Source organism: Lactuca sativa, chromosome 1 (genome assembly GCF_002870075.4).
Source record: "Lactuca sativa cultivar Salinas chromosome 1, Lsat_Salinas_v11, whole genome shotgun sequence".
NCBI classification, from domain to species: domain Eukaryota; kingdom Viridiplantae; phylum Streptophyta; class Magnoliopsida; order Asterales; family Asteraceae; genus Lactuca; species Lactuca sativa.
In genome coordinates, this window is record NC_056623.2 from 31,787,825 (window position 1) to 31,812,819 (window position 24,995).

General features: G+C 35.7%; 1 long non-coding RNA gene across 1 annotated transcript; it reads left to right on the forward strand.

Moving 5' to 3' along the window:
• Positions 1-17,321: 17,321 nt before the first annotated feature.
• LOC128132632 (uncharacterized) lies at positions 17,322-21,411 on the forward strand. Its single transcript, XR_008230890.1, has 3 exons — positions 17,322-17,457; positions 17,754-17,834; positions 21,233-21,411. It is a non-coding gene; the product is annotated as an uncharacterized LOC128132632 (long non-coding RNA).
• The last annotated feature ends 3,584 nt before the right edge of the window (positions 21,412-24,995 follow it).

The window sequence follows — 24,995 nt, forward strand, 5'->3', positions numbered from 1 at the left end:
TCGTTTAAGTTGAAAATTTGTTTAAGTTGAAAATTTGTCGTTGATATATTTGTCGTTTAAGTTGAAAATATGTTTAATAAAATCTTTATATAATTATGTATGATATTGTTTTCTATCGTAAATATATTTATTGTATAACTTGGAAAATTGTTTATATATTTGTCGTTTAAGTTGAAAATTTGTCGTTGATATATTTGTCGTTTAAGTTGAAAATATGTTTAATAAAATATTTATATAATTATGTATGATATTGTTTTCTATCGTAAATATATTTGTTGTATAACTTGGAAAATTGTTTATATATGTGTATGTTATTGTTTTTTTTATCGGAAATATGTATATTAGTAATTAAGAAATTGTATTTGCAGTTCGTAATCATATATTTAAAAAAAATATATTTTTTAGTTATCTAATTTGTTTTTGTGTTTTTTTTGCAGCATCATTTTAGTTTAATGAATACGAAAGCCTTTGCGAACCTAAAAGGCTCTGGCGGTAACATATGGGAAGTATTTGAAGTTTTAAATGATGTCTGACGTGCTATTTTCAGAGATACCGTCTTTGGCTATTTTATTGATGTCCCTCGTTTACAAGGGGACACTTTATTGTTTCATAAAATGTTCCTTCATCAGATCCGGCCGGACCCTGTTTTATCTCCAGATGGAATAAAACGTTTATATTTTCGAGTAGGCAATACCAAAATGGTTTATGGGTCGGAAGAGTTTTGTTTGATTACCGGCTTCAATTTTGGGGAGTATCCAAAAAATATTGGGAGAAAAGGGTCGGAAAAATTAATAAGTAGTAAAAAAAGATGTTTACTGTGTGAACGGCTATTTCCGGACCATACTAATAGTTCGGTGAAAATCGGCGACCTGAAAAGTTTAATTTTAAATCAAACATTCCTAGCACTTGACGACTTTGATGCAGTTAGAGTATGTTTGATATACATTTTGTGTGAAGGTTTTTTGGGCAAAGAAGTTAACGATCGGGTGCCACAAGATTGGTTTTATTTGGCTGAGAATTTGGATCTCTGGAATAGGTATATTTTCTTTACGTTAAAAGTTCTATTTTATTAAAGTTATAATTTATATAATAATCAATTTTGTTTTTTTGTTTTGTTAGCTTCGCTTGGGGTAGCTATCTCTGGGATTTTACTTATGTTGACCTTGAGGATACATGAAATAAGATACATAATTATTTATCACTTCCTGAGCGTGATCAAACTTTAAAGTATTCCGTCTCAGGATTTACGGCTCCAATAAGGGTATAAAAATTTTCTTATATTTAAATTGTTTTATTGTTATGTTTTTTATTTTAATTTTAACTTTTATTACTGTAATTGTAAAAAATTGTAGATATAGATATATGAGATGATTCCGGCTGTTCGTGCATGTGGATTTGCATCGAGAAAAAATAAAGAATTGCCTCGGATGAAAAGATGGAGTGGAACAAAAAAATTGAAATGGGTTGACGTGAACAAGATTTGGTCAAAGATGCAGGTTTAAAAATATTTCGTTTATTATTAATAAAGTTGATTATTATACTTTTATATGCATTTTTAATATGTTTAATTTTTTAGGAGGGGCTACCACCAAGACAAAACATGTTATCGGGTAATGGTGAGATGACATCTTTTTATTATATGTCATTTCAAGAGTATGTATATGGTGAAGGAAAAGCAGTTCCATCCCCAGTACGAGACCATTTTAGGAGAAAAGACGAATCTTCGTCTAGTATGTCGTCCAGTGGTCGCTCTCATGGTAGAGGTCGGGGCAGTGGGAAACACAAACTAGACGAGGTGTTGAAACGGCTACATGCACTGGAGCAGCATGTGTTTATGAACCGACAACCTACAGAGGTTTTTGTTGAAGAAGTGAATAATGACCAATTTTGGAACGACATTTTTTTTGATGATACGACAGTGTCACAAAGAAATTATGATGAACAGGTTAGTTACACGCTACATTATTTATTAAATTTTATTAACATATATGAATACTTGTGTTCATATTTTATATTTGAAAATATAGGTTGTGCAAGATGAAGTGATGAATAAAAACAATACAACTCAAAATGTTTTTGGTGATACTCAAGACGACAAGGTTGTTATAGATGTTACCTTTACGATTTTAATAATTACTTTTTAATAAAGTGTCTTTCGTTATTAAGTAAAAAGTTATATTTTTAATGTAGGTGTTGGAGGAGAGTAATCAGTATGCGGGGAACAAATTTGATGATGATGTGTTTGATGTAAACGATTATAGTGAAGTTAAAGAGGTTATTATAGTTACATTAATATAAATATTTTGTTTATTTAGATATTATTGCTTATTAAATTATGTGTATTTCGTTATTAAGTATAAAGTATTATTTTTAATGTAGGAGTGGGAGGAGAGGAATGACAATGCAGGGAACAAATTTGATGATGATGTGCCAGACGAAGACGAACTAATAATAACGGGAAATGTAGATTATTTTCATGATGATGATGATGACAAAGAAGTTACACCCGATAAACCGAGGAGTCGAAAATCATCACAATATGTGTGCCCTCCTTACACCGAGGTATTCGTTTTATTTATAAACTGATGATTTTATGTTTATGTAAATTATCTGAAAGATATAGATTTAAACATTTGAATATTGTTTTTAGTTGCACACGACACCGAAGCAAAAAAGAAGAACAAAAAAGAAGGTTGATATGAAATCAACAAGCCCCGTTCCTCCTCCAGTTTTTGGTGTTGCTCATGACTTCTCCATGTTGCGCCTGCAACCTTACGTAGCAGGCGGTGAGGATGTCATCCAAAATTATGTATTGCATTCATATGATGTGCAGCATCGTTTGTTTAATTTCGTGTTAGATAGAGATTTTTGGAGCTCATTGTTTGGGCATACACACGACGGATGGTTGGAGTCAACGGTAAATAAATTGTTAATTAATTCTTTTAAAAGTTAATTGTTTTTTAGTCAATAACAAAAGTATCATGTGTGCAGCATATAACCATTTGGTACCGACTTTTGATGGAGAGACGGTTTGAGAGCGACCAACATACAATAATGCCTCCAAATTTTTTTGTTTCTCATGCTTTGGAAGAAGGACAGGACTGGAGGGCGTTTATGGCTGGTATTGCTACGTACCCCAACTTCATGGTTGCTTGGTGGGATGTTGATACGGTAAACTTAATAGTTTATATTGAAAATAATATCGTTTTTTTGTTATGTTTTTGTATTGTGATGTAAATAAACATAATTTTATTTTCTGATCCTTATACAGGTCTTATTGCCGATTCATTCATCCCCTAATCATTGGCTATTTGGGGAACTGCGTTTAGCGTCAATGGAAGTGCATATTTATGACAGTCTTGGTAGAGGTGCTTATGAAAAATTCCAATCCAAAGGAATCTTTTCCAAATTTGAACGTCGGGTGACAAATTATTTGGACAAGATTAAGTATTGGGCCCGGAGGAACATCCCAAGGATTCCATTGAATATGCAATTCATTTATGAAGAAAACGTTCCCCAACAAAGTAGTCATTTGGGAGATTGCGGTGTTTTTCTTTGTATGTTTATGGAGCAATTGGTTTCAGGTCAACCAATACGTGTTCTTATTGACCCAAAGAACACAGCTTTAGAGTTCCGTCTCCGGATGGCAAAAATTATTTGGGGGTCTAGTCTTGCTCCTATGTAGTTGGATTATATAAATGTATATACAAATTAATGTTGGATTTCATTATTAGTTTATTTTTAGAGTTTACTCAACGGATGACAAAAAATATAACGTGACGACAATTACAACAATTTAATGACCTACTAATTACTTATCAATACATACAACATAAGAACGACTACAACATTTGTTTTAACGTTACAAATACAACAATTTATTGACCTAACAACTTCAAAACCATAAAAACAATATTGAAAAGCTTACAACTTGTAAACAAGAACTGCCAAGAACAACACCCAACTACAAACCAACGCTATCTTTAACTTCTTATTTTCTGATTGAAAGAGCTTATTAGATTTAGCTACTTTAGCTATTACCATAGAAGATTGGTCCTTCTCTTCATCAACCCAACTGATAAACCCGCATTTTGGTCCCTGTTAAATTTAATATTCACAGTAAGAAAATAAATTTGTGTGATGTAAACACGAGGGTTTAAATTTGAATGACGGTAAGAACATGATACCAAATACGGGCAAGCGTAAAACAATCTTCCTGGGTTTTTAGCTGTACCCGAAATCCTAACGATACGTTCTCCTCCGCAATTGCAGTATGCCATTAGCCTTCTTATTCTTTTTAAATCGGAGTTACTTTCTCAGTTAAATTTTTTCATAATGAGTGACACCCATTTATAGAATAAATCATATTACCGACAATTCTTTTTGACTATGAAATGAACTGGTTTGACTATGAATTCAAAAAGTTCAACTATGAAATGCAGACAAGTACATTCTGTAGTATTGTCATGTCGGTCAGTGAAATTTGACTATGAAATGAACTAGTTTGACTATGAATTCAAAAAGTTCAACTATGAAATGCAGACAAGTACATTCTGTAGTATTGTCATGTCGGTCAGTGAAATTTGACTATGAAACGAACTGGTTTGACTATGAATTCAAAATGTTCAACTATGAATTTAAAAGGTTAAACTATGAATTTTGATCAGTAGAGATACAATATTTTCTATTTATAATTGCATTTGTGTGATCATTGTAGAACACAATCATCGGTATTGAAAATGAGTAGTTACAGCGAAAGAACCTTTTCTCAACTACCAATTTTCTTGCATAACCTTCAAAGAACAAATCCTAATACCTTCACAGCCATTAAGAAAACCGATACCAACCGCTTTCAATTCTGTTTTGTGGCTTTAGGTTGCGTGGTATAACATACTTCTTTTATTGAGTTATACAATATTTCATGGTAATGTATCTCGATTAGTTGTTACTTATCACTAATATGTGTTCGTTTTTATGTAGATTCGTACCTTCCTTAGGTGCATGATACCGCTGATATATGTGGGTTATTTACCCCTTCTTGGGAGCTTTCTGACAACAATGTACTTCGCAGTGGCTTTAGATGGAAATCATGAACCACTACTCTTAGCAATTGGTTTGGGAACCTTACAGTGTGAAGAATCATGGAGATGGTTCATGATGAGGTTAAGAGATTGTTTAGGTGAAGACATAGAGGTTGGTTTCATAAGCAACCGGTGTGGTAACATAGACTTTGGTGTTGAGAGTGCCTACCCGGATTCCTATCATGGATATTGTCCTAAAGATATAGCTCGAAAGATACGTGAGTCTGTCAAACATAACAATACGGAAGTCGAATCATTGTTTTGGAAGTCATGCAATGCATATAGCGTTGATGATTTTTACTTGTGTTTGGAAAGGTTGCAAAGTACATGTAGGCAACCACCTTTCTGCACCTTGCTTATGAGTCCAATTTACTGGCTTGACGATATACCGATTTCAAAATGGACAAGAGCATTTTTCCCAAAAATACGTTACAATGTTAAATCGATTGACGTCCCTAAAATTTTGCAAATTATATCCTCACGTGAGTTTCCTATAACAACGATAATTGAGTTAACCACCACGTCGATAAAATCAAAGTATGCTGAACGGGCCGAACTGGCTGGTAAGGGAGATTGTTATATTTTGTTTTTTTTTATTGTGCTGCTATTTTTATTAAAATATCAAATTTTACAGGGAGGTTGTCTGGTGGGTTGACCCCTTACGTTGAGAGTAAGGTTCAAAAAAGTCTCAACAAGGCTTATAATTGTAATGCAAGACGTTTGTATGGATACATTTGAAGTCGATGACACTTTTGCCACCAGCAACGTACAACTTGAACGAAGGGTATGTAGTTGTGGTAAATGGCAAAAAAGCGGTATACCATGTGGCCACGCTATAGCATGTCTAAGAACCCGTACATCTGAGTCCATTCAGAGAATGGTTGATTACAAGTTCACTAATTATGTGTATCGAGTTGCATATGGATCTGAGTTGGTGAATGGTATACCATCATATGAGCATTGAGAAATACCAAATGAAACGGTGGTCCTGTTACCTCCCTCAATGCAGTAGCTATTCATGTAGCACCTTTATGTTTTATGTAGTATTATGTATTAGTTTTTTATGTACCCCGTTTTTATTTTAGTGCTGTGTTACGTATTAGTTATCCATGTACCCAGTTTATTTTTTATATCGTATTATGTGTTAGTTATTTATGTACCCCATTTATATTTTATTGCGTTCTAAATATTGGCTATTGAGGAAACAACATACATTAAAAGAAATGGACGTTTATTAAATAGTAACGACTAGACACATACAACAACAAGCAACTTAAATAATGAAAAACAATTAACTTAACCAACATGCATATTAAAAATAAGGGACATTCTTTAAAAGATTCCATGCATCTAAGTGGGTAAACTCGCTACCATCATATTCAAAACGGTATAGTTCCAAAGCCACCTGCCGTAGAATGTCTTCATCCGTATTTGCATGTTCGTTATCCAACTCGTTATAAATACGTTGAAATTGTTTCACCTTCATTTTCATATCCAGAAACTTCGCTTTGACATCTCTTCTTCTTCGATATTGAGTGCGGTTCATTAAATGGTGAAACAAATGACAGACACGAGACCAAAATGATCCAGCACGAACTTGTGGGGGACCCGGTGGAAAATCCACCTCTACAGTTGTAATCCAAGCTTGAACCAAAGCGACCTCCTCTGCGTTCCTCCATATACGTGGTGAGTCCATAATTGCAAGGAGGGAAGTAATAGAATACAATTACAACGGATATTGAAATCTATTTATAACGACTCGTTACTTTCCTGGTGCAATGACTTGTCAACTCAAACAGCAATGTATTGTGTTGTCATTCAACCGGGGATGAATTGTCAACTCGAACAGTGATCTGTTGTGTTATAAGTATAGTACACTGCATTCGTCAGTTAATTTTGACTATGAATTGCAGACATATTAGAAGATTGGACTGTGATTTTGTGTAGAAACTACTATAAATTGACCTTAAGTTACATGCAACACTTTATTAAATTAACCAATATAGTTGTTCAAATATTGTTTTTTAGATTCTACTCTCTTTGTTTCAATCCAAATGACTTCTATATCATGGAGCAATGAAGAGTTCTTGGTTCTTACACATGCTTATATTCATGTGTACGAGACAAGCAAGTTGAACGATCCAATGTTTTGGTGCCGTTTAACAAATATTTTCAATGCTGAAAACCGAATGGCTACAAGAAACGATCGTGACGAACTAGACATCTTAGCAAGATGGTATGAAATGAAAACCGAAGTTCTATTATTCAACGATCTTTATACCAAAATTGACGACACACGTTTAAATGCTACTGAGGATATCATCTTGGAAGCTGCTAAGGAGGAATACAAGTCATTAAGTAACGGGTTGGAATTCCAGTTTGAAGCCCCTTGGAATATCTTGAAATATATCCCGTTTGTTTAAAATCTATTTTAGTTTATTATTTGAGTACTAGGTTATTTTCATGTACTAGGTTATTTTCATGTTTTTCTGATGTATTTCGTATGTATTTCGTTTGTTTAAAATCTATTTTAGTTTATTATGTGAGCAACTCGTATCATTAACTTGAGTTAATAAATGACCATTGCATTAGTTATCACAATATATTAGAATACATTAGTAACAAGGATTCCATGAACCATTAAAAACATCACAACAATTACATGAAAAACAACGACATAATACGAACAAAGCATTAATGTAAAACACAAGTCCATGGGTTATTCTTAACACAAATTAGAGCGGTCTACTTGAAATACTGTTTATCTCTAACAACCTTCCAAACTTCCTCGTATTCGAAGTCTCTGCCATCATGCTCACAGATGTAAAACTCTGTAACAACTTCCAAGAACTCTTCTTCGTCACGATAACGAACATTGTTACGTTTCGCATAACTACATGCTCGATTGAACCATGTCACTTCTTCCTTTACATACGTCCACTTAGTAACAACATCTGATTTTTCTCTTTTTTGTCCTTCTCCCATCTCATGGTTAAACAAAGATGTGAGGCGACTCCATTCATCACCAATTAGGCAATGCGGGGGAGCAAGTAACGGTTCACCATCCTTAACACTTAGCCAGCATCGTGTTAGAAGTAACACCTCGTTTGTCGTCCATTGCCTTTCAGAATTGGAACCAGGTACTTCATTCGAAGAACTTGCTGCATTTGACGACATTTCTAATAATGGGAATTCGTTTCGTTTAGGTGATTTGGGTGTTTGGTTTATAGATCTTAAACATCTATTTATATAAATAAATAGACTATGAATTAATACTTTGACTACGAAATGGTAATATTTGGACTACCATTTTCAGCTTTATGCAGTGTTTTGTCATGTCAAACTGTCATTTATCTCTTGTCACTTAAGGGTCCCACTGGGATGTGCAGGTTACTACAGTGACTTGTCATTACCGTCTAGTCATTTCAAAGTTGGACATCTCATTACTGTCTAGTATGTATAAATACCACTTATTGCTCCAGTTTAATACAATGTCGACTTTATTATGAGTTCCTCACACAAATACGAAATTTGCTCATGCAACGAAGTAGATTGTTACTACTGTGATTCGGTAGACCCTTTTTTTACACCCTCTTCAGCCGGGCCATATATGTCACATGAAAATTTTGAAGAATTAAAGAAGGCTGAAGCACAACAAGAAGAGGACAAAGAGTCATCCCGACTTCTCACTCAACTTGCTAATGATATAGATTCGGAATGCAAACAAGCTCAAGAATGGATTGACCTCAATAAAAACAAAATCAAAGAGCATAAAGATTGGATAAAAAAGAGTAAGAAGGCAATCAAAACGACTAAAAAACGGCTTGCTGAGAAGGATGAGCAGTTGATACACATTATGGTAAAAAAGGATCGTTTCGAAGACAAAATGAGAATTAGGGATGACTATATAACAATGGAGAAAGAGAAGTACCCGTTGCAGTTCCCTAAGTTTAAAAATTAGTTATAAAGTTGTTGTAATATTATCATGAAACAGATTAGGTTGCCAAAGGATCGTTTGTTGTTTCTTTTAAATAACATGTTGTAACTGTTAAAATAAATCTGCAAACTATATTTTATAATATAAAGGCTTCATTCATTGTTATAATCAACAAAATTAACTAAAATATGAGAGCATAGCAATGTCTTGTAAGAGTTAATAAAAATATTACAATACATAATAAGCTAACAACTCGTCATTACTCTTAATTTCAAGGTTGTTTTATATCAAAATCAGCGTTATGGGTTTGTGAGCAACCCGCTGAACCACCAATATTATATGCCATTTCTGGAGTAGAAATTATGTGACCTGCTCTGCTACCAGACGCCCTTCCAGTACAATTATTTCTCGTGTGTCCTAGTTGACCACATGTAGAACACTCTTTTATAATTGGACCCTCGCCTTGGGATGGAAGGCGGTCTGTGTTTCTTGGCCTGCCTGGCTGACGTTTATCCATTGTAGGTGGCTTAACAATCATCAAATCATCGGGGATCTCCCATTCGGATGGCTTCGGCAGAGGGTTTATTGATTCCTCATATGTTTTCCTCAGTGTTTCGGTAAGGTAAGCATTTAATGCAAACCTCGAGCAGTCTTGGTAATTGTTCACTGTTAAACATCTTATGACATGACCACAAGGTATCCCATCAAGTTGTCAATGCCTACATGTACATGTCATATGTTGAAAATCAACAATCACATTTTGTGCCCCCTTTTTGACCTCGCATTTCGTATTTGAGATCATGCGAACATCCCATTTCGTAAAAGTTTTCTTGTTTTCTTTTACAACTTCATCCGCCCAAGGGGTAAGTGTTGTTGTTGCTTCCGCTAAAAAAACAGCCAAAATGAAGAAGTTAAGATCAATAACATCAAAACTAATAAAACATTAATATTACAAATTCACGTAATACCTGCAAAGTTACGTCTTTGAAACCACCATTGTTGCATTGTAGCACGAAAAAAATCAATCAACATAAGTATTGGCACCTTACGTGCGTGTCTAGATAATGCATTTATAGACTCCGCACTGTTGGACGACATAAGATTGTATCGGTTCCCTTTAAAATGTGCCCTTGACCAGGTTTCTGGATTTATACTTTTTAAGTACTCCCATACTGGTTCTTTTGTCTTTTTCATAACATCCATGGCAGCATCAAAAGCATCAACTGTGTATGCCCTACACGCCTCCCAAAATATTCCTTTAACCGTCTTACTCTTGCCGAATCTAGATACTATGTTGAAATACAAATGGACACCACATATTCCATGATGAGCGTGAGGAAAAATGTTGACAACGGATGTTGCTATAGATGGAGACCTATCAGATATAATTGTAAGCTCCTGCATATTTCCTATGCAATCATGTAGTTTTTGAAAAAACCATGTCCAAGAATCAGTACACTCATTTTTGCATATACCATATGCAACCGGTAATATTTGATTTTGTCCGTCCTTAGTAACTGCAAGTAGCACGGTACCTTTGAACTCGCCCTTTAGGTGAGCTCCATCTACTACTAGGGTCGGCTTACAAAAATTGACAAAAGCTCGTACCTACAATACATTGTATATCTATTCAAATACACCAAAATAAATATTAAAAAAAAAATTAGGACATGATAATACTAACCGAGCAACCGAGTGCGACGTACAAAAACTCAAAGCGATCATCAGCATCTGTTTTAATATGTGTGACAGTACCCGGATTATGTTTGGCCAAGTTGTGACAATACACCAGAAGTTTGGTAAAAGAATCCTCTTTCGTACCCCTTAACGACAACAATGCATATTGCTTCGCACGCCATGCCTGATGGTATGAGATATTGATATTCAATTGAGCATTCATATCATTAACAATTTCTTTTCCCCAATAAACTCTACTATAGTCTTCAGCCAAAACATCAGCAACATATTCACCCAAAACATATTTGTTTGCTTGTCGATGATTAGGTTGCAACAATGTTGAAGAACATGTGTGTACATCAACAAATTTATTCACTTGGAAAAGTCCATCAGAATTTTTAATTGCTTTTGCTCTTAGTAACCAAGAACAATTTTTCGAAACACACACAACTTCATACCTTGATTTGGTGGATCTACTTGTCCTCGTCTGGAAACCTTCTCGAAGACATTTTTTACCAACACACCGCTTTAAAAGTTCTTTGTTTTTAAATATACTCTCACATTGAATCTTTTGAAGATTAATGTCTACCATCTGTGTTGGGATATCTTCATTAAGATCAACTGGCCATGCTGGTACAGGGGGCATACCGTGAAAAAGGTTATCGGTATACTTAGCTTTAACTTCATCACCCACTCATCTCTATCGGAATTACTTTGTAGCTCGGTTATATCTAAACATACATCACCAACATCAACATAATGCCCGTAAACATGATTTTTTTCATTTTTTTGAGTTGAATTTTTTTTCTTTTTAGTTTTATCTACCACACGCCTATTTATAAGTTTAACTTCTTGTTCAGCAACATCATCACAACGACCACCCACATGATTAAGATATGTACCAACATCATCATCACCAACAGACTTGTAATTCTCGGGATCCACATAGTGAATAGGTGAATAACTAACATTAACATTTTCAGCAACACTGTGAAACTGAGGTACACTAGGAGTATTGAAAGTACCTATCGGATCGTTGCTCCCTTTATAACTGCATAAATTACCAACAAGTTGGTTTCCAATTTCACCACCCCCATTAACCTCCTCAACTTCATCAACCACCACAAACACTTTCACAGCCCTTCCTCCACTACATTTGATTACGTTTATCAACATTCTAACATCCACGTCTTCAACTATAGCTATATAATAATTTAATTCAGGATGGTGGAAACGAAGACTAATTCTATATTTGTCTAACAAACCAATTTTGCTTCTTACCAAAGATACAAAATCACTATAACTAATATACTCAGAAAATATCAAAGCGAGTTCAGAAATACCTCCCTGTGGACATATGTATTCCAGATTAGTTCCATTAACTTGTCATCTCCCACCGGTTACAAGACAAACCAAATATTCAATCATTTTTTGAGCAAATTGTAGAGAGTATTTCCTAAACAAATAACAACCAAAATGATATTTTTTCTACAAAAGTTTTTATATAGCAACGTGATTTCGTAGTCAAACCAATTCATTTCATAGTCAAACTTAAAAAAAAAATAGAAAAAAATACACCATTTCGCAGATAGGCTCAGAGGATTTCGCAGATGGCCCTATTCCATCTGCGAAATTAACCCTATTTATACAGAAAAAAAATTAAAAAAAAAAAAAATTCTCATCTGCGAAAGTACAAGTACCTAAAGCACAACTGTGCTTTAGGTACTTGTACTTTCGCAGATGAGAAGCCCATTTCGCAGATGAGACCTTCTCATCTGCGAAATGGGTGGCCATTTTTGTAATTTCGATTTTTTTTGGCTATTTTTGTAATGTAATTAGTGTAAATGGCTATTTTTGTCATTTTCTCTATTTTAATATCCAACCTACTATGTAGCGAATAAGTATTCCCTATCATGTTTGTAATATGGATGAAATATGGATGAACATGGTTTAGGACTATGGAGTATATGAAAGAAAGAAAAATCTGAATACAAAACCATGTATATAAAAAAAAAAAAAACTTTGGACTGAATCACTTCCTAACGATGAAACGACGTAGCTAATATCTAGTAAAGTTCTTTTTTCACAACACCCGGTCCTCAAGGTTGGATATAAAAAAACATAGTGTTACGAATGGAGTATGTGTATGTATCGGCAAGCCAATCAATCACTCCTCAAGGGTATTGTATAACTAATAAATGTTGTATTCAACGGTTTGTTAGAAACATGAACGAACCTGATTAGCAAGGATCTCATATCCAAATGAATGGTTTTATAACTCACACTATCAACGTTGGAAAAATTTAGGTTTGTAAAGTCCCAAATATGTCATCGCGGAAACAATAGTAGGAGAAAAAAAATGTAAAAGGTAACTTCATGTTACAAGAAAATGTTAAAATCAGTTCTATGAAATGCTTATAAATCTATAGATCGAAAGAACTAGAAATCGAGGTGAAAAAAGAATAATAATATTATCTATATTCATTAAATTGAAACCAAACCAATATAGACAAAACCTATTTTGAATGAAACTAAAACCAGACTCATCTAAAATGGTTTTGCCCCAATAGAAAACTAACTTTTGGAAAAACTCAAAGTCTTGATAATCAACTAAAAATCAATACTTGAAACTTTTACTAGTATTTATTAGTTCAAAACAATTTTTAAACACCCTAACTAATCTTTCCATAGAGGAAGATAAGCGGGAGTGAGAGTTAGCCGGACGGAGTTTTCTCGGTTTGTAATGCATGGAGACATATCGATGACTTTATTCTTGATGTTTGTGATAAGCCACTAGATGGTGTAACTTGGTCCCCATTAAGATTCAAGACGTATACTATGAATTTATAAGTTGTTTCTTGTAATAACAATTTATAAAAAACAATGATATTGAGATCAACTAGAATAAAAGATTCATAATGTCGTTTCTAATACACAAGTAAAGAGTTTATTTAATATCAAGTAAATAACAAAGAGCCTTTGGCCTTGAGGAATAGGAGTTGATAAAAAGATGCCCTCAAACTACATTAACGGTTCAAGTCTTGTTTCAGACTAAATATATAGATTTATGAGTATAATAATAAATGCTTGTGTAATCCTTTCTTAAAAAAAGTAAACAATCTTTATTTAATGTCATACTAGGTGTGAGACCCATGTATTACATGAGTTTAATTAAAAAAAAAATATGAAATTTTAACAATTTGAAATTTTTGAATTTATAACAAAAATGAGAAAAAATTTAAATTATTATAATTAATGAGACTTTAATGTATTGAATACATTACATATATAAACCTTTTCTAAAAAATACCTTACATATATATTACCTTATATATTAAATATGAAATTTTAATTTAATAAAATGAAAAATACAATAAAATGACAAGTGGAAAATAGAAAATTTAAAAATTCTAGAAAATATCATGTGTCCAAGTGAAAGAGAAGAGAACATGTGGCAAAAAAACCTTCATTTATTAGAGTAGATTTAATTGTTTACTTCCAATGGAAGTTAAAGGCTTTGAAATCTTTATCTAATAGTTCATGTATGTATTATTTTAATTTTAGAACAGCTAACACACATACACACACTTGTTATCTTACTTCTAAATATATACATTTTATCTCTAGTGATAACTAAACCCTCAGATTTCGATGAAGTCGTCTTTCTGTCAATTCATGATATCGCTTGACTATAAGTCATTTAGTAATAATTCATATATTTAAGGATGAGATTAGGGTCATTAAGAAAATAAATAATATTGTCAAACACGAATCTCACACTAAATGGCCCTCTCCCTCTCTTCCTCCATTAAGTTTGACGTAAAATAAAGAAACATGGAAGATATTTTGATATTTTTGATCTGGTTGAAGGTTTAGTAGTCACTTGTATAGGTACATCATAGATACAACCCACTTCTATTATAATTTTGTATGCTTTAAGTGTTTGATCTAATTAAAGGTATCTCAAAATTGCTCAATCTAAAATAATTAAAAAAAAAATAGCAAGTTGTATAAAAATTATGGGGTAAATTAAGTAAAGTTGTAAAAAGAATATAAACTTAAAGTTTTTATTATGAGTTTTATTTAAAAAAAAGAAAACCGGAAAACCAATGAAAAATTGTAAAAGATAGTAAAACTAAAAAGTTGAACCAAATCTATGAGGTAAATTGAGAAAAAAGAAACCAATAAAAACGGGAAAAAAAATTTAATTTTTTTTTCTAATATCTAGAAAAAAACTCATAACCATCTTATGTCATAAAAGTTAAACCATCTAACTTAATTTATGGATTTAAGAAAATTGTTTATCCAACACTTAAGATATGTACACAAAGTAATAATAGAAAATACTTTATTTTAAAAGCGCTATAATTTACCACCAGTAATGTGTGTCATCTAGGATGATGGGGATATGTTTGCCATTTTTGTAATTTTAAAAAATGATCAAGGTATGGTGTTGATGGTATTCACCATGGAGAGAGAGAGAAATCTCATTATTTGCCTCACATTTGCCACCGGTAGAAACCCACCGCTAGTATTATATCGGCGGTAAAAATCTTGTTGCGGCCTGGTGTTTACTGGCACTAAGGAGCCACCACAGCATACCTCCGGTGAAAATTTTACGACACCGCTTAGCCTAAGGCTAGCAGGTGTGGGCAACGTCCACATCGGCCTTTTTAGAGAAAAAGAAGGAAATGACGTTAATGGAGGTTGTAGTGGTAACGGGAATCAACGTGCAGACGTGTAACACCCAAAAACGGTGAAGGGGGCTGTGTTTGTGCGTCATAATGCACAAAAACGCCCAAAAACGCCCCGATGGACATTGTCTATACCTAGGAGTCTAATGATAATAATAAGATGTTACTAGGTGGCAATTGGTATAGGCGCCTTCGACTCAAGCATGAGCACGAGGTGAGGAAATCATGGGCCACTATCGATGTGTCAATAGAATCAACGGATCCATTTTCACAAGCACCGAAAGAAAAAGGTTATATAAATTGAACATTTATCCAATACCATGTAGAGTTTTGTATTGGGTTCGAACTGACATTGTTTAATATAAGCGAAAAAAGTTACGCTTTTTAAGAAGTCGTTTTTTGTTTTTCCCCACGCTACCTTTTGTATCATATTCTCATGTGTTGCATAAACTTGAATGAAATAAGTCAATAACACTCGTATTTATAGAAAGAAGTATAGCCATAACACTAAAACAATATATAAGACCTAAAAAGATAAAATTAACAAATTAGTAGTAAATAAATGATGTTGAAGTAAAAAATGGATTGTAGGTGGCATTTTGGTGAAAAATAGTAAGAGCCGTTTGGAGCAATGAATGAAGACCGTTAAATGGGGTCAAAAAAAGCAGCAGTCCACCAGGTTTTGTTGAGGGCCCACACCACATGTGCATCAGGATTCAGGACTGTTGGAACAAACATCGGTTGGAGTTGTTGTCGGACTTGAATCGGGTAAGACACTTGTGTACTTCTACTTCCGTCGTTGTTCCCTCTCAATCGGTTAAAATATAAAACTCTCTTAATGAAAAATAAAATAATCCAACAGTTTTTCACTAAAATTACCACATATTGATTAAATATATCTTGAGAAAACAATTTGTTTTAAGTTGGGAAAATGACCACGAGATTCACAAAATTTATTGGGCAGTAACTGGAAATCTGGAATCTGAAACTCTGAATTTGGGGCATCGTAAAGGACTAAATGAGATAGCTAAGGTCTTGCGGATGCTAATTGTTACTCGTGATTTGTTTGATGTATCATTCTTCTATATATCTTTTCCTTTTTATTGTCTTGTGTTTTCATTTTTTTGCTTTGACGTTTTACTCTTAGATTGTTATTTTTAAGGAATCACATTTTAAAAGGTTTACTTTGGCTATATTTATCACATCATACATCATTGCTAGCTGTTGAGGCAGTTTATTATTTTGAGATTTTTGAGATTGTCTGTTTGGCAACCCAAAAAATAGTTTGTAAATGAAAATGTAATACACCAAAAGTAATAAGTGATAACATAAGTCAATAAATGAGATTCTCTAACAATTAATCATTTGAAACAACAAAATTATAATGGTGATGTGGTGAATTTGATGATGTTGGTGTGGTGTGAGAACCTCACCCAATAGCCACTAGCCTAAGAGATATTTGGACATAATTTGAAATGTTGATTTAAAAGTAATAATCATATATTATAAATTGCCTCAACATATGTATGGTTTTTATGCAATCTGCTACTGCCTGTTATAAAATAATAAACTTCAATCAAATTTGCCAACTAATAAGATTATCCTTGGATATTTAGGGGGTTTATTCACTTCCTAACAAAAAGAAAGCGGCAAAGACAACACTGTTAGCTCTACTAGTCTAGTCACCTGCTATCATAGAAAACTTAGGACATGAGATAAGATTTACAAATAATATGGTAAATTAAAATTATTTAATTTATTGATTTCAAACAAAGGAAATCTAAACCACTTATATTAATTACAAAAGGAAAGGGACGATCACAACACTGTTGGCTGACTAGTGACCGGCTCTATTAGCATGTTACTTACAAAAGGAAATGGACGAGGACCACACTGTTATCTCTACTAATAACGCATAGAATTTTGAGGACAAAGCTGAATCATACATAGATAGAAACTCATCTTCAAAAAGACATTTTTTTTATCCATACGGGAGTTTTGAGACTCACTTGATATGTAGAGAAAGCTTTCCACATGTTGGAGTTAATGATGTAACGTCCCGTCTCTGGTATGTTGTTTTCATGTTTATTTATTTTGAAGTTTTCCAGAGGGACTCGGCGAGTCTATAGCCCGACTCGTCGAGTAGAGACGGGATTTCGAGCACGTATAAGTCGGCGACTCGACGAGTCCATATTCGGGACTCAGCGAGTCCGCCTGTCTGGAAGAAACCCTAAATCCCCAGGTTTGCTCACTATTTAAGCAATGATATGTGCCCCAAACTCGCCTCCTTCACCCTCAGAGAGTCTGTGAGCAACCATAAACCATTCCTTGTTTGATTAAAGTGTTTTGTGTGGATTCTTGAAGGTTTGAAGAAGGAAAAGAAGAAAGGACCAAAAAGAAGAGGTGTAGAGCAAAGATCCAAGGTCAAAATCAGAGTTCATTGAGGTATTTCTCAGAATCATTATGTTTTGTGCTTAAAACCTCCATTGGAACACATCTAAGGCTAGTTTAATGTATTTTCCAAGTTTTGTAGTTGTATGGATGCCTTGATGTGTAACACCACAAAAATACCAGTTAAAAATTTCATTTTTAATTTAGGTCAAAACATAAAAACATCATTACAAAACATTCATAATAATAATTCATGTCTGAAAACCGGTAATGTCATAGTAATAATTCAGAGTACATCCCAAAGATCCATAGTGCGGAAAACAAGAGTGTGTGTGATATGTCGCTACCGCGCCGGCTCCTTTCTCTTAGCTGAAGAGGTACCTGAAATCAAAACTGAAAACTGTAAGCACGAAGCTTAGCGAGCTCCCCCATAATACCTCATACCATACAAGCATACAACATACAACATGAAGCTAGGAGTTACGGGCCTCGCCCACACTCACGAAGATACGGGCCTTGCCCACACTCCGCTAGCCGGAAGATACAGGCCTCGCCCACACTCTACGATCTGGGAGATACGGGCCTAGCCCACACTCCACTCTCGGAGAGATACGGGCCTTGCCCACACTCAACCGCTAGCCCATAATATACAAGTATCACACAGACAACAAGTATAGACAACTCTATCATACTGGAACATATCATAATCAGCTCAACCAAGAGATACGGGCTCGGCCCACACTCTAATAATAACATTTCGTCTATACGGGCCGACCTTGGTGCCTTAGACCCGTTCCTACTGGAAGGAAACTCACCTCGAAATAGCTGCTGGCCTGTGTGGGAATCGACTGTCTGCTGCTGCTCCGGAAATCCTCCGGCTATAATTCCCACATAACACTCAACCAAACACCGCTAACTGACCCTTGGGTAAAATGACCATTTTACCCTTGATCAAGTCAAAAGTCAAAGCCAGAGTCAACTTTCAGTTGACCCGACTCGCCGAGTTGGCTCTCCAACTCGCCGAGTCCCTATCCAATCGATTGTCCTGCAACCTGTCTCTACTCGTCGAGTTGGGCGTTGACTCGACGAGTTCTCCTTCTAAACTGATGTCCAAGTCCTTCATCCTACTCACCGAGTTGTATGAACAACTCGCCGAGTTCATCTTCATCCGATGAACACTTTATGTTGTGACTCGCCGAGTTGTATGAACAACTCGCCGAGTCTGTTCTTGATCTAAGAAGATTGCCTTAACCTCGCTGAGTCAGGACATTGACTCGCCAAGTTCCTTCATGGGTGAGTTCGGCTTCCAACTCACCGAGTCCACCCAGGACTCACTACTCTACTCGACACAACGAAAAGGGGACAAACTCGGAGACTCGCGACTCGACTCGCCGAGTCAGATGAGCGACTCGCCGAGTCTGCTTCATGCAAAAGCCATATACGCGATTTTGCTTGAATCCAGTCCATGCCATTCATAGATCTGGGCTCCTAGGGCCTGGTTTACACGTAAAGTTTCCAACTTTACATGTAGATCATCACCAATGAAGGTTTTAAGGCTCAAAGTGCACCAAAAGGGGGTAGATCTAGGACTTGTGTGCAACATGACTCCATAAAGACAGTGGATCCAAGCTCCAGGGACTGAATAGTGCCTAGATCTAAAGGCTAACAACTTAATACGACCCACAATGCACAAACAAGCTTGGGAAATGGCTCAAGAAGGACCTTCATGAAGCTATTAGGTACTACAAGCTCAAAAACAGAGGGGAAATGAGCTATACCTCAGGGAAAACGTTGGGATGACACATAGATGCTTGGCCTCCTTCTCCTTTTCTTGATCTTCTCTTCTTGCTCCTCAACAACTTCAAAAACACACCCAAATACTTCAATCTCTCAAGGAAAAAGGGCAAGGACGATGTTGGGGGCTCTGAGGGTGAATGGGGGCGAGTTTGGGGCGGAATGAGGGATTAAATAGGGTGCAAACCCCTGAAACTTAGGGTTTCATCAAACAGCGGTGACTCGCCGAGTCGCCAACTTAAAACGTGTCCCGGGTCCCGTCCCTACTCGGCGAGTCGGACCTACAACTCGCCGAGTCCAAGGCTAAAATGAAAATACTCAAATGAAATTTACGTACCAGGAACCAGGTGCTACATGATGGGTCGAGATATCCTTAGATCTGTTCATTTAGGAGTTGTAGAGCCCTGATCTATTGCCTTTTTGAAGTTGCTTTGCATGAGAACCCTAGATCTAGCCTTTATTATGCTTTTTGAGCCTTTTAATCTTCATGGATGCTTATGGGCATGTAAAGATAGAATCTTTACGTGTTAATCGAGCCTAAGGAGCCCAGATCTACAAGTTATATGCGCTGGATTCAAGCATAATCGAGTTTATAGTAACTGCATGCATGCGACTCGGCGAGTCGTTTTTCGGACTCGGCGAGTCGAGCCGCGAGTCCCCGATTTTTCCCCCTTTTGAGTGATTCTGAGTGGGGACCAGTGAGTAGTGGAATGGACTCAGTGAGCCGGGGTCAGACTCAGTAATGGAGGGACTCGACGAGTTGTTCATACAACTCGGCGAGTCCAAGGCAATCTTCTTAGTTCAAGAACAACTCGTCGAGTTGTTCATACAACTCGGCGAGTCGGATGCAGATAGCCTGAGTTCTAGAATCGAAAGGAAACTCGTCGAGTTGATGCCATACTCGACGAGTAGCAACGAACAGGGTTGAGAAGTGAGAGTAAGGACTCGGCTAGTTGGCGGCCCAACTCGGCGAGTCAAGTCAACTGTAAGTTGACTTTGACCGGGAGAGTTGACTTTGGCCAGGGGTAAAAGAGTCATTTTACCCCAATACAGTTATGAGTATTTGATTGAGTGTGTTTGTGGAATTGTAGCCGGGGAGACACCGGAGCAGCAACAGATAGCTTCCAGAGCCATACACTCAACAGCCAGTTCACGAGGTGAGTTCCCTTCTAGTAGGAACGGGTCTAAGGCCACAATGTCGGCTTGTTCAATTAGTAATAGTTTCCGGACCTCGGTCTGATGCAGTAGTTAGTATGTTTGACACCTTCGTGGCTCAGACAGGTTTGTGTGTTATGTGTTCCGGGTTATGGCCCGAAGCAGTATGCAGTATGTGTTGTTGTGTTAGTTGATATGTTATGCTATGCTATGTTCAGTAGTTCCGGACTTCTGTCTGATGCAGTCAGTTCCGGACTTCGGTCCGATGTAGTTAGTTCCGGATTTCGGTCCGATGCAGGAGGCAAGGCCTCAGTAGTTCCGGACTTCGGTCCGATGCAGAGGGCAAGGCCCTGGTTAGTTCCGGACTTCGGTCCGATGCAGTTTTCCGGACTTCGGTCCGATGCAGTGGGCAGGGCCCAGTAATTGTTATATGTTTGTATGGTATGTGGTAATTTGGGGGAGCTCACTAAGCTTCGTGCTTACAGTTTCAGTTTTGGTTTCAGGTACTTCCGCAAGTAAAGGGAAGAGTTCGAGATGATGGCATCGCACACACCACAACTTCAGTTTTTGTCCTGGGAGATTGTTTTGATACTTAGTTTGAGTTGATACAGTTGTATCATGACATTTTATTATGGTTTGAGATATTTGACGTATGGTTTTATGATATGACGTTCAACATATGATTTTTATTATTAAAACAAAAAAAAAAATTTGAGATATATTTTTGGATGTTACAAATGAAAAATAGCTTAGGGATTTTGCTAGTTAGGTCTCCAAGTTTCAGTTTTCCCTAACTACTCTTCAGTTCGCAGTTTCAAATATTATGCTTTAAGATCTTGTGACGAGAGTCTAGCGGTTGACATGTAAATTATATACAGTATGTTTAAGATTCAAAATTTGCACGTCCAAAATAACGATGAAGCTCTGCGATATGCCACTTACGTGATGTGCTCTGGAGCAGGTTCAACATGAGTTGTCTAGAGGATGTGCCTTGTCGTTGAAATATTTTGTATTAAATACCAAATTTTTTGATTTCCTTGATTACCGAAAATCACACAAATAGATGCCTATTTAAGTTTTATAAATCAATGGCAAATTTATTAATCCAAAATTTGATGATATATGCAAAATGTAACCACACTCTGTATAAAAGTTCGTACGTAGGCCTTAAGGACATAAATTGAATAAACTAAATCCCTTTACGATTTACTTGAATAATTATCGTTGTTCACTATTTAGACATACCAAATTATATAAACTAAATCTATGTGGCATTATCAGGGCAAATCTAGGATTATATAATGAGGCACAAACAAGGGAAATTAAGTAGTCTAACCACTTTTGGTGGGTTTTTTTTTTTAATCAAAATAACCGGGTTTTTTTCTTCAAAATAATCATTTTCTTCATAATGGGTCATTTCGGAATCTACTTCAAAGTATATAGATTCGGCATGGCCCATTCACATATTCCAGGATGCCTATGCCAACATATTTTGGAGGAAGAAATACAAAACCTTTATTCTGGATTTTATTCTGAAATATCTACACATGTCGGAGATCTACACATTTTGGAGCAAAGGATCAACAAAGGTATTGGTAATATTTTTAATAATAACAGAGTCCTTTTGGGTTGCCCTTATAACACATTTGAGGAATTAAAAGAAAATGGATTAAGGAGAAAAAATAGTTTATTATTTTATTATGCTTGATAAATTAATTAGAAACTATTTTTTGAGTTAGTTGGGAATTAATTAATTCAATGGGTTAAACATTAATTAATTAAAAGTTAGTTGATTGTAATATTCAACAATCCTTTAAGGATAAGAAAGAGAACAAAAAGTGGGATCATCATACATGGAATTGGAGTTACTTTTGGGGTAAACATTAACAACCTATAAATAGGGTACGAAGGGTCAAACCCTCCTTGCTCGTTGGTTTAGATTTTTCGAACCTCCCTTATTCCTTTCCTTGGACGAATTTCTTAACCCTTTCTAGGGTTTGTAAAAATCAATCATTCTAATTTTCTTTTAATTCTCTCTTTGATGTCTTGGATGTGATACCGTAAGAGGGATTCTACTTTGGATCCTCCCCGTCCAAGCAAGGTAGCAAGGGCAAGATCATAAGCTAGAAAGTATCTAGCTACAAAAGAGGTATGTTATTCTATTTGTTCTAGTAGTTGTAGTAATAGATTGAAACCTAGATCATTATAGGTTACATGTGCACATAGGAATTTTATTTAAGTCTTCTGCCGCTATATTCATATGTATAGAATGCCCCATAACCCATCACTATGATTCTAATAAGTTCGTGGGCATATGCCTTAGAAACTGCTTCAAAGATTCCTAAAATATAATAAATCGTCACTAACATATTTAAAATTCCGAGTTTGTAATGCTTACATTCGTTGTGAAGCTCACGAAAAATTAGAACCCATATTAGAGAAATGTTATTGGATATCCTATTGGATCTTTTTGTATTAATTTTATACACCTTTTGAGACATTTGTTGCTCGTACGGCAATCTTCCTAGAAAGGGGGTTGATATCTAAGGAGGCTAGTAGGAGCCAAATTGTAGGGGTGTAAGTGAGCCGAGCTACTCATGAGCTACTCGGGATCGACTCGTTAAAAGCTCGACTTGAGATCGAATTAAACGAGCCTGAGCCGAGCTCGAGCCTAAATATGAGGCTCGTCTATCAAACGAGCTCGAGCCGAGCTTCAATTAATGGGCTTGCAAGCCTAAACGAGCTTAAACGAGCCTACATACATACATACATACATACATACATATATACATACATGCATACATGCATACGTACATACATACATACACACACACACACACATATATATATATATATATATACATAGAGGCTCGATTAGGCTCGCGAGCCCACTAAATTGTTCGCGAGCCGAGCTCGAGCTTGGTCAGGCTTGGGCTCGGCTCGGCTCGTTTACACCCCTACCAAATTGATCTTGAAGAAACTCTATATTTAGCCAATATAGAACTCGTTGTTGGCACTAATACTCAACAAAATGTTATATAACATGTTGAGCCTTAGCAAAGAGTTATTGAGGAATCTAACACAAAACCGTATCTCTAATAGAGCATATCATGTACCATAAGTAGGGATGGTCCAAACGTATATGGGGTCCGGTGCGAAAAGAAAAAAATGGCCCTTTAAAGACAAATGTAATAAAGATTAAAAAATATCATTTATTCTTCACTATAAACGCGATTAATTAACAATAACAAGCAAGCCAAATTTTTTATTTTTTGAGCTAGTTTGAGTTTAAACCAACTTTAGTCTCTAAAAATCATTTAGGTGATATATATATATATATATATATATATATATATATATATATATATATATATACACACACACACACACACTACATAGCCCATAAATTTTGGGCCTCCTGGAGACGTGGGCCCTAGGCGGTCGCCCGCGTTGCCCGCTGTCTGGACCGACCCTGGCCATAAGGATATTGTTTACTCATATATAATGGTAATGGGTCTATGGTAGATCATGATGAGCCTACTGGCTATCAAAAAGCCATATCAGGCCCAAATTCTGATAGTTGGAAGGAGAATATATAAATTGTGAGCTGAAATCTATATATGATAATTAAGTATGGAACGTGGTTAATCAATCACCTGATTGTAACAAGGTTAAGTGAAAGTATATCTGTAAAAAGAATACTAACATTGAAAGGAAGTTACACACATAAAATCCAACTGGTGGTAAAGGGTTACACACAAAATATTGGTACAAACTAGCAAATGGATGTAAGAACTATTTTCTTTAATGAAAGTTTCACTAACGGTGTGTTCATGACATATCCTAAAAGGTTTGTACTGTTGTACATCCTAAGTATCCAAATTTAATGTAAGCTTTAGAGTGCCATTTATGAACTCAAACAAGCATCCCGTGCTTAGAATCTTTGCTTATAACAACTTGTTTCGAATCGTATTCGAATTTAGGGTCGTGACCCAAGGATCAGTTGTCATAAGTCTATGGGTCTTGGGGAAGGAGAGATTTAGACCCCTTGGATGTAGATAATATAGATAGGTGATCCGAGAGTTCAGTTTGTGTTTTGGAGCCCAAGGGTATAACCGTAAGGTGATAGTTTGGACAATTTATGAATTTTGGGTTTAAGCTCAAGAAGTTTTAAGGCAAAGGAGAGTTGATAGAATTGTAGAGGTTCTCATCACCTTTCTGTGGATATAAAGAACGTTGAAATCAGACTTAGAACAAAGAAGTTAT